Source organism: Panthera tigris, chromosome C1 (assembly GCF_018350195.1).
Source record: "Panthera tigris isolate Pti1 chromosome C1, P.tigris_Pti1_mat1.1, whole genome shotgun sequence".
In the NCBI taxonomy this organism is placed as follows: domain Eukaryota; kingdom Metazoa; phylum Chordata; class Mammalia; order Carnivora; family Felidae; genus Panthera; species Panthera tigris.
The window spans coordinates 22,887,624-22,899,227 of NC_056667.1; the positions used below are offsets into that span (position 1 = coordinate 22,887,624).

General features: G+C 48.0%; 1 long non-coding RNA gene across 1 annotated transcript; it reads left to right on the plus strand.

Annotated features, from left to right (window-relative positions):
* Positions 1–9,411: 9,411 nt before the first annotated feature.
* On the plus strand, positions 9,412–11,260 carry LOC122241234. The gene is made up of 2 exons (XR_006221267.1): positions 9,412–9,636; positions 10,942–11,260. It is a non-coding gene; the product is annotated as an uncharacterized LOC122241234 (long non-coding RNA).
* The last annotated feature ends 344 nt before the right edge of the window (positions 11,261–11,604 follow it).

An 11,604-nucleotide genomic window follows, 5' to 3' on the forward strand; every position in this document is an offset into this window, starting at 1 on the left:
GGCTGGGTGGCACACATATGCCCCTTATCTGGACGCCACGGCCGCCGTCCGGGAGCAGGAACCTGCACAGCTCAGCCCGGTGGTCTCAGCTGCAGAAGGAGGCTCCCGGCAACCCTGCAAGGCGGAGATCTTCTTCCCCACCCTGAAGCTCAGAGAGGTAAAGGCGCTTGCCCAAGACCACACAGCTCCTGAGTGGCAGCACCTGAGGAGGAATCACTGTGAGCAGAGGGCACTGCCCACCTGGATCTTCAGTCTGATGACAAAGACAAGTACCCCCCAGGGCCAGGTAGCCCCAAGGTGATACCTACGGTGAATGTCGGTTGAATGTTTACTCTGTGTCCACGGTAAAGATATAAAGCACTTCATACCTACTAGTTTATTTCATCTTTACAAAAACCCTATAAAGATGTATCAGCCGGTATAATGCTGTGTAACAAACAGCTACAAAAACCACTTTAAGGGGCGCCTGCGTGGCTCAGTCGGTTAAGCGTCCGACTTCAGCTCAGGTCACGATCTTGCGGTCCGTGAGTTCGAGCCCCGCGTCGGGCTCTGGGCTGATGGCTCGGAGCCTGGAGCCTGCTTCCGATTCTGTGTCTCCCTCTCTCCCTGCCCCTCCCCCATTCATGCTCTGTCTCTCTCTGTCTCAAAAATAAATAAAACGTTAAAAAAAATAAAAATAAAAATAAAAATAAATTAAAAAATAAAAATAAAAATAAAAACTCACCTCCGGGGGTGCCTGGGTGGCTCCGTCAGTTGAGTGGCTAGCTCCCGACTTTGGCTCAGGTCACGATCTCACAGCTCATGGTTTCGAGCCCCGCATGGACTCTGCATTGACAGTGAGGAGCCTGCTTGGGATTCTCTCTCTCTCTCTACTCTCTCTGCCCCTCCCCTACTCCCTCTCTCTCTCTCTCTCTCAAAATAAATAAATAAGCTTAAAAACAAAATTAAAGAGAGAAAGAAAGAAAAACAAACTCACCTCCAGGACTATGCATTTACTGATCCCTGCCTGGCGTCCTCTGCCCCGGGTCCCTCGTGGCCAGTGCCTTCCCACATCCAGGCCTCTGCTTAATTGTCACTTCATCCTGTTGAACTTACAGGCCCCCTCCCCAGCCCCCCGCCGCCCCAGGCCTCCTTCCCGCGCACGGTCCTCGTATGTCTCCTTCAAGTGCACCACCACTGTCTGAAATCATCCCGCGACTGCTGATCGTTTCTTAGCTGCCTTCCCCTCTGGAATGTCGTGGCAAGGTGAGACCCTTGTCCCTACTTTTTCATGGTTGTATTCTTAGTCCCTAGAAGAGTGTCTGACGCAGAGCAGGTGCAAGATACCTATGGGCTGGATCAATAAATGAATGAAAGAAGAAATGAATGAATTCCTGTGATCCCCAATCCTATCACACTGCCTAGAACATGATGGTTTCCAATAAATGCCGATTCAGTGGACCAGAATCCTGGCTGGAAGCACAACTGTGCTTCCAAGGAGCTGTTTGTCCTGTTCAAAGAGGTACATTATTTTCTGGAAATTTCTACTCATGAACCTATTGGCCTGGAGGCGCTTTAGTGGTCAAACAGGACCCCAGGCCCCTTTAACAGGGGAGCGAACTTGGGCTCAGAGTGAGGGGAAAGACTGCTGCAAGAATATACGCTGAATCGGAGGCAGGCGCAGGACAAGAACCCAGCTCTCCTGCCTCGTTCACAGTTGTTTCTGCAGCAGTCAGAAATGCTCTCATAATCTGCCCGTGGGCACATCAATCACAAGTTTCCCATGGGCATTCTAATTACAATGATAACCATTTTAAAGATAATAATGGCAAATGCTTTCGATCATCAGGGCAACCCTAGAAGGTGGGTACTCTTATTATCCCCATTTTACAGATGAGGAAACTGAGGTCCAGAGAGGTGAAGTCGTTTGCCTAGGGTCAAATAGTTTACAGACGGCCAAGATTTGAACACGGACAGTGTGGCAACGTGCTCCAAAAGCTCTGGATTTGATAACATGTAAGTCTCGGAAATCCTAAGAAAGGACTACGGTCCGGGGACAACACATTCAAAGTGAATGCCGCCATGTTTCCATGTTTCTAAGAACACAGACCAGGCGTGCTGTCTCTCCACTAACCAACAGATACCTGCTCCGGGTCCGTTGATGTGGGCATCACACACGTGGTTTGCCAAACTCTTGCTCTGACACAGACCATTTAAAGACACTGAGAAGGGGCGCCTGGGTGGCTCAGTTGGTTGGGCGTCCGACTTCGGCTCAGGTCACGATCTTGCGATCCGTGAGTTCGAGCCCCATGTCAGGCTCTGTGCTGACAGCTCAGAGCCTGGAGCCTGTTTCAGATTCTGTGTCTCCCTCTCTCTCTGACCCTCCCCCATTCATGCTCTGTCTCTCTCTGTCTCAAAAATGAATAAATGTTAAAAAAAAATTAAAAAAAAAAGACACTGAGAATGTCTGTCTCTCTCAGGATCAGGACCAAAGACCCCTCTTCCGGATCCCAGTGCGGTCAGCCCCCGCAGTGTTCAGCCGCAGGGTGATGCGGCATCCTGAGCGCCTGCTAAATGGCCCACTCATGTGCAGCACGTGTCTCACTATTTCTGGGAAACCGACACACAAATGGGGAAGAAGGGGGTGGCAGGGGCCACAGTTCTTCAGCCTACAAAGATCTGTTTTGCTGACAGGGGATGGACGACAAAAGGACCAGCTTTCGCAGGGCTAAGAAGGCAGAAAGTCTTATCAGGGGACATCACAGCCTCAGTGCTAATGGGGGATGCCAAGTGTGAGGACCAAGGGCAAAACTCTGCACATCAAGCATCCTGACAACCTGTCCCAGTAGGAGGACCCCAGTGTGGTCCCGCCTTCTCTCATCTGGTGTTTTGTTTTTCAAGAAATTAAGGAGGCTCCTAACGTGAGTTCCCTGAAATTTCTCCATGCTATGGTTTCCAGCAAATATTATGTCTCTCTCACACTGGTACTTTCTTCCCTTTTCCTACAACCTTAAATGTCAAGTATCTCTTCTCTAGAAGCACTGAATTGAGATAAAGAGGATTAGGGGATATTTTGATTCCATTTAAAGATAGCTGGGAGCAAAAGGGAGTAAACAGACATGCTTAGAGGCCCATTTCACCTCACTTCTCCCTCCCGATCCTCCTTCCCACCCCCTCAGAGGTTGCCCTGACAGCTCCCGACACAGGGGGGGATGAATGCACCCTCCAGGGCCTGCCTTCTGGAACTCTAGTTCCCGCATTAACTGTCATTGGAAGCCAGTTACCATGAAAGGCTCTGATTTCCTGGTAAACTGGAGGGAGGAGCCTGGTGGGAAAAACAGCCTCGGAATGAGATTCCAGCAATAGCCCCTTCATAGAGACACCTCGGAATTCACGAGGGGCCCCTCGGAGCCACCCGAGAAGATACCACGCTCTGAATGGGTCAGTGGCAAGATGTTAAAACCAGCCGACAGGAGCTCAATAGAAACTTATACACTTTTAATGCAGAGCAACCAAGGCTGCTTAAATATTTACAAGTACAATCCATCACTTAAAGGGCCAGTTAAGGCTGCAGAGAGATAGTGGTCTTCTGGGATCTTCGTTACCAGGATTTAGTTATTGTCGCATCTTGTAGAAGCCCGGGGACCATTCTTATTCATAATAATGCTTTTCATCTATTGAACACTTACCCACCATGTACCGGCCACGTGATGCATGTTCCACATGTGAAGTCATTTCATCTCTACAATCATACGGACCAGTAACTATTTTACGTATGAGAATATACAGGTTGAGAGGCCAAGTGACATGCCCGAGGTCACACAGCAAGTAACTAGCGGAGGCAGAATCTAAACTCAAGTGCGTTCGACGCTAAAACCTACACTTGTGACTTTGGCTTTGGTCGTGATAGAGTATATACACTCCCTCCTGCCGCCCCTGTAAATAAACAAAGAAGTGGGCAAGACTCATGAAACGGTTATTCCAGATAGTGGACAACAAGCAGTGAAGGACTGTGATCTCTGAGAGAAGGGAAGCAAATGAGGGGAGGCCTAAAAACACACCAGCTTTCAACCGGGAGGCGTTTGTCAGGCCACAGCACAAGCAGGGGGTAAGGGAGCTAGAAAGGGGCAGTCTCACCGAGTTGAAGAGGCAGATCTGAGTTTGGGGAGGTAGGGGTGGCTAGAACCTACCAGGGCAGTAGCAGAGAAGAGGGAGCTACACAGAGGGAGAATTCCAGAAACCTGCACCGATGGCCTCCTGAGTCTGTTTCTGGATACCAAGCTGAGCAGGAACAGAATGGAAGTCTATGCAGCCAAGCAGAGAATAACTTCGGAGCCCAAATCCCAGCATTCACAGCGCTGGGCAACACCTGAGTCTGACAATCCGGGGTAGAGAGACTCCACTGAACGTTTGGGATGATAAGGAGAGCCTTTTAAGGACAATGCCTTAGAAATGAGGCGAAATTAGCCCTCACGTAAAGGCTACTCTAGCCCATCATAACAAAGCTACGACACAAGCCCAAATAGATCAAACTGATTTTCAAGCAACCTGACTACCTGCCCAAAACAATTTCAATACTCTTTAAAGGAAGACAACAAAATCCAGAAACTCAGAAACAAAACCTTCAAAATGTCCAGCATACAATCCTAAATTGCCAGACACACCAAAAAAAAAAAAAAACAAAAAAAAACAAAAAACAAAAAACAAAAACGCAAAGATGTGACCCAAAACCACCAGGAGAAAAAGTTGCCAATAGGAACCAACTAAGAAATAGCAAATATGATAGAATTAGCAACGTAGAATTTTAAAATAACTGTCATATAACTCATTACCTAATAACTACAGAGAGAGGGAGAGAGAGAGAGAGAGAGAGAGAGAGTTCCCCCACTTAAGGGAGGGGGAAAAAACTGAAAAAACTAAGCATGGAGGAAAACAAACTATATATGTAAATAAGTTCACAACCTTAAAGTAAAACATGTACATGATGAAGAGAAAAATGAAGCCTATTAAAAAGAATCCAATGGAAGCAAAATGAAAATTTCACTAGGTGGGAACATTAGGAGAACAGACACTGCAGAAGAAAAGTTGAACATACATATAGAGCAGGAGGGACACCTGGATGGCTCAGTCAGTTGAGCATCAGACTCTTGATTTCAGCTCAGGTTTGTGGGTTTGAGCCCCATGTCAGTCTCTGTCTGCGTTGATAATGCAGAGCCTGCTTGGGATTCTCTCTCTCTCCCTCTCTCTCTGCCCCTTCCCTGCGTGTGCTCACTCTCTCTCAAAATAAACTTAAAACTAAAAGAGAGAGCAATAAAAGCTATCCAAACTGAAGCACTCAGAGAAAACAATTTATAAGAAAAAAAGGACAAGAGTTATCACTAACCAGTGTGACAGTGTAGACAAGTATCACTAACCAGTGGGACGGTGTAGAAAAGTCTACCATAAACAACATCAACACACATTATAAATTGCTGGAAAAACAGTGATAGAGAACAGACAGAGCAGTAAGACACCTACTGTTCAGGGAACTAATATAAGACTGACCACAGACTGTGCGTCAGAAACAAAGCAAGCCAAAAAAACTAGGCAAATTCAGCATGACACCTGTGCAGAGACAATCAATCAATCAATATTACATATCATCTTAGAATTCCATCTCCAGAGAAAATATCCTTCACCCATGAAGGCAAACTAAAAACTTTTTCAAACCAAAAACCAAAGAATGTTTTTGCTTCCAGACCTGCCCCTACAGCAAACGTTAACACAAGTCCTTCGGGTCAAATGAAAATGGTGGGACTTCCAGTCCCTTAGTCCATCCCAACAAATAAAAAGCTGAACTGAAAAACCAATAACTTTTCTTAGACGTACAATACATAAGGACAAAAATAACAAAACGAAATGAAACGAAATGGAATGAAATGGAATGGAATAGAATAGAATAGAATAGAATAGAATAGAATAGAATAAAATAAAATAAAATAAAATAAAATAAAATAAAATAAAATGGCTGAGGACATGGGGAAAACAACTACATCCAAGACTGGAGAGACAGACAGGCATGATAGGTCATCACAGCTTACCTGGGCAGGGACTCCTGGGTGGACACCATTATGGGAACCAGTGCCTCGGTAGGAAAACCTGAACAGTAATGTTGGAGGCTCAGTGTGGACAACTCCGAGGATGAAAATCTACAAGGGAACACTGCCTTAGAAGGGCACCCACACTTTTGTGAGTTTTACCTCCAGGTGCTCAAACCAGGTTCTCACAGTGAATATTAGAAGTCCCCTCGTGCCTCTGGCAGGTGGAGGGGGGAAAGGAACTATCCTGAAATACACCAGAGAACTCTGCTCTTAACAAAAAGCCTGCCCTCCAGAAAAACTAAGCAGAGCTTCACCTGCCCAACTCCCTCTGTTCGAGTGCTAGCCATCTTGTCCCCACCATGAGGGGAGAGAAAAACTAAGAAACACTTGGGAAGTTACCAGTCCAGAGGCACAAGCTCACTAACAGACTGAGCACTAACTATGGACCTACAGAACCTTCCCGTCTCCCCACCCCTCGCCACTGCTTTCCCAAAGGCCAATTTCCAGCGGTTCCCTTTACCCAATACGTCACGCTAGACTGTCGAGAACAAAACCCAAGATACGCTAAAAGGCAACAGCAGGATTTAAAGACACAATTTAAAGACACAGCAGGATTTAAAGAACAAGCATCACAATAAGACAAGGCAGGGGGCTGCCTGGGTGGCTCAGTTGGTTAAGCGTCCGACTTCGGCCCAGGTCATGACCTCACGGCTCGTGGGTTCGAGCCCTGCACAGGGCTCTGTGCTGACAGCTCGGAGCCTGGAACCTGCTTTGGATGCTGTGCCTCCCTCTCTCTCTGCCCCTCCCCCCTGCTTGCGTTCTGTCTCTCTCTCTAAAATAAATAAACATTAAAAAAATAAAAAGAATGAGACATGGCAGGGATGTGGCAATTACCTGGCCAGGAATTGAAAACTATGGTTAACGCGCTAAGAGTTGTAGCAGACAAAAAAGACGGCACACAAGAGCAGGTGGCCAGTGGAAGCAGAGATAAAAATCCTAGGAAAGGACCCAAAAGAAATGCCAGGGATCCAAAACACTGAAATGAGATGCCTCTACTGGGCTTGTCCGCAGACTGGACACAGAGGAGGAAGGAAAGGGGTAACAAAGGAAGGCTAAGATTTACCAAATGAATGCAGAGCACTGGAAATGGTAAATATGTGAATGAACATAGAAGATACCTTTCTCATTTTTAGGATTCCCTTAAAAGGGTAGCCCTGCAAAGCCAAAAGTGATAGCAGTGTACTAGAGGATCTAGAACGTGGCGACCTAACGCAGTGGCAGAAAGAATAGCGTGAATGGCAGACGTGAAAGCCGACTGCTCTAAGGCGCTCACGCTGTGTGTGATGTGGGGTGATAATCACTGGCAGATACGCTATATACTATGTGAAAGTCACACATTGCAAACCATAGAGGTGCCCCTAAAAAACACATCCAAAAAGGTGGAATAATAGGAAACCCTTCACAAACGGCTTGTTGAAAGGTGTGTCTGATGACGTGGACCCAAAACGCTTGTGAGCAGCACATGACGTCACAGCTTCCCGAATTGCAGGGTGGGGAGGGGAGAGGAACCCATGATTTTGCGTTGGCGTTTGGACTGGTTACTGCCTAGTGCCCGCTCCGTGGCCCCTCTGGACTCCCACCCAGGCCTTTGCTCAGCAGCACACACGCTGTAGGTCAAACCCTGTGACCAGAGATGGTGTTTAGAAGAAACACCATTTCTCGAGAAATGAAGAAAAAACAAAAAAACCCACCACCTACCTCCGTGGGGTACGACTCGTGTTAGTTAGCATGGCTCAGAGAAAGCAGGGCCCCATCTATCTGTTCATGAAAAGCAGCATTTTAAGATTAAAGTCAATGCATTTGGGGGCGTCTGGGTGGCTCAGTCGGCTAAGCGACTTTGGCTCAGGTCATGATCTCTCTGTTCACGAGTTCGAGCCCGGCGTCGGGCTCTGTGCTGACAGCTCGGAGCCTGGAGCCTGTGTCCGATTCTGGGTCTCCCTCGCTCTCTGCCCCTCCCCCACTCACGCTCTGTCTCTCTCAAAAAGAAACTTAAAACAAAATAATAATAAACTTAAAGCATTTCTATTCTACAGAAGCAGGTTAAGTGCGGCAGCTAGATGAACCTGACACTCTTGGTGGATGGGAATGTTCGATGGCAGGTGTCTATCACGTGCCTTTATAAGGGCCTTAGCAAGATGGACCTCATTATGTTTGGATTGGGGGTAGATTCCAACCCACCATTGCTCTGGCACATTATCGACTCTCCATACACAGCCAGACATGCCGTGAAATCCAAAACCACAGAGGAAAGGGTCAGTTCCCAAGGAAACGGTGAAAGCTGAACAATGTAAAACTTTACAGGTAGGCCCGCATCAAATTCACCCTGATTTCCAGTAACACCTGGACGCCCCTTCCAATGGACGTCCAAAGAACCACAGAAGCTTCTGGTATCACCACATGGTTTTAATGGCCTTACACATCTGGTGAATCAAAACGAAACATCTCCCCTCTACATCTCATCCTTTTTTTTTTTTTTTTTCTAGATCCAGGTGAAATTGATTCTTCTTGGCATGGCAGAGTTTTCAGAGTCCACATTCCTTAAGCCCCCCCGTTAACAAGATCGCTCGCTAAGTTTGGCTGTTGGCCCATTCAGTCCGGTGCACAAAACGCCGCAGACTTAGTGCCCAGGCAACGTCTTCAGATGTTCTCCGAACCAGATCGGCCATGCTCAACACCGTCCGCGTCCGTAAAAGAGGGGGTGGAATTCGTAGATTTCGTGAGGACCTGTGGCTTCCTTTTGCCACGCTAGATACGCGGGGGCCATTAGGATGGGGTTGCGAAGGATGAGCTGGAAAGGTGAAAATGTTTTTCGGCCTGAGTTTCTCAACAGTGGAGGTGGAGAAGAAGGAAGAGCGACACCAGCACAACGCTGACCGTAGACTGGAGGGCGCACGCGCCTGACTTGGTGGTAGCGGCCGTGGCTGAGGCCTTGGTGGTGGTGGCGGCGGCGGCGGCCGCCGGCGCCACGGTGGTTTCCTGGGAAGAAACCTCCTGGGGCAGGAGCAGCGCCAGAAGCAGCAGCCCCAGCTGCAGCCTCATCAACATCTCTCTTCTCATGTCCCCTGTGTCGCGCTTGGTGCTCAGGGGAACGAAGGATCCGGAGCTGCAGGTGGCTGCGGGCGAAATGGCGAGGGCGGTGCCGGCAGGGTCTTACTTACGAGGGAGCGAGCGTCACAAAGCCTGTTGCGCCAAGGGCCTTCCAGCGCCAGCCAGCGTCACAAGGCCCGACCCCGAGGGCCCCGCCCCCTGGGCTCTGGGCTCCGCCCAAAGCCCGCCCCCCTCCTCTGCAGCCTCAGATGCCGGCAGGTGCTTCCCGCCTACAGGGGACCCCATTCCTTTGCTTTGGAAACAAAAACGTCCATAACTTGTTGAGAGCGCCCGAGCCCCATGACTTAGAAATCTAAGGTTCCCCCTGTCTTCCAAGCAGCATGTGATCCCTCCAGATCCTTCAAATTGGCCCATGTTTGTGGCTGGTCAGTAGCACAGAGCATGACCTCTGAGTTTTGTCCCCCCCGAGGTAATCACTATTGATATGTGGCACGTTTCTAAACAGTATGCAGACATGCTTTCTTTCGCACAGCAGAGGGCCCCTACCCAGAATTTTGGCTTCACGTTTATAATGACCATTTTTCCGGTCACTTAAAATCTCTAAAAAAAACAAAAACAAAAAACGTGATTTATTCAGTGTCTTGCAAAAATTGCCCACTGAGCTGTGCGCATGTGGAGAGTTTTAATCCTCTGGTTTTTACTCTTCTGGGTTTCTAGAGAAGAGAACACATCGCAGTGGTAGTCTTGGTCGTTTCCGGGTGATAAGATTTTTGTATCTTCCCACTTTTCTATCTTGGTTTTTCCTATGGAGGTTGAACTAGTAACTGGGGAGGCAGGATTTTTGTTTTGTTTTCTTGAAGAGTCGGGCTGGGGGAATTGAAGCTAGAAAAAGCCAAAGTGGAAATTGCTTTTAAAACAAACAGACACAAAAGATTATGACAGTGACCATTTTAAAAAATAATGAAAGGAAGTCCATGGTTCATAAAGGGCACTTGGAGTCTGAATGGGAAATGATCCCGTCTGCAGGGCTGGGACGGGGAAAAATAATCCATTCACTGCTGTTTGACATTTGGGGTGTGACTCGTAATAAGAAATTTACCAGAAGATGTTTAAACTTTTGGCGGGGATTCTCTCATCAGCCTGTAGAGAAACTTTAAAGTCACTCAATGCCCTGTCCTGTCCTTTGTGTTCAAGAATTCGAATATTTTTACATTCCAGAAAATTAAATATTTTCTTTACATTCCAGAAAATTAAAGCCTACTTCCTCCTTGCTTTTTCTAAGTCACTACTTCCCTGCCTCTTCAAGAACCTGAGTCTCTTTTTCTGAACATTGGGGGCGAGGGGGGGCGGGAAGAGCAGCCTAAAGAATTCTTATTCCTTTTTGCCAATTGGGAGTTGAACCCACCCAAACTGGATCCCCGCCCCCCTGTCCCCACCTCATTTATTTTTTCCAAAAGTGATACAGAGGTGGTGGCAGACGTGGAGAAGGCTGGAGCCTCCCTGGGGGCTGGAGAGGCCACCACGTTTGGGCAGGTGCCTGTGTCCACTTTGGGCCACACATGGTCACGCAAGAGCTGAGAGCAGTGAGTCATTTAGGGTGTTTCAAGGACAAGGACCCTCATGGATGGATCTTTCCTCCCAACTTTTTTGATTCGAACAAACACGGAGAATCCCCCGGCCCACCCCAGCCTCATTCACTTTTCTGAGGGTTCAGTCGGAGCCGTGATGCATGTTTTGGTAAAAGCAGAAACTTGTTCTTGTCTTTCTGTTCCAGCCGAACAGAAAGGCTAACCCGGGTGTGTCTGGAACTTTTCCTCCCTCCACACGAAGGTCCTCCATTGTGATGTGGAGAAATCATCTGTCATTGCCTAGCAAGTGAAGCCCCTGTCTACACTTAGGGAGAACCCACCTGCCAGAGGCCGTCTTTCCCCATCTCCTCAGATGCTTGGATGCAGCCACGTTTCGAGTTTCCTGTTAATCAATCAGATGTCTCCAGCCCACACTTTGGAAAGAAAGTTCCTGACAACTTCTCTGCTACATTAGCCAGATTGAGTTTGTGTTGTGTGAAATAAAAGCCTTGACTGACAGGTTAAGTTTTGCCTCCTCAAAAATTCGCCACCTTATTTAGGACTGAGTCAAACTGCCTCCCTCCCCAAAGAAGCCTTTTTCCGATTCCCAACAGCCAGAAATGAAGTCTCCCTTCATCCAGTCTGGGCTTGCAGCTCCCTGAGGGCAGTCACTTTATTTATTTTTAATTTTTTTAGCGCTTATTTATTTTTGAGAGAGAGAGAGAGAGCATGCGCGCACGCAAGTGGGGGAAGGGCAGAGAGAGAGGGAGACACAGAATCGGAAGCAGGCTGCAGGCCCCGAGCTGTCAGCACAGAGCCTGATGTGGGGCTCGAACTCACGAGCCATGAGATCATGACCTGAGCCAAAG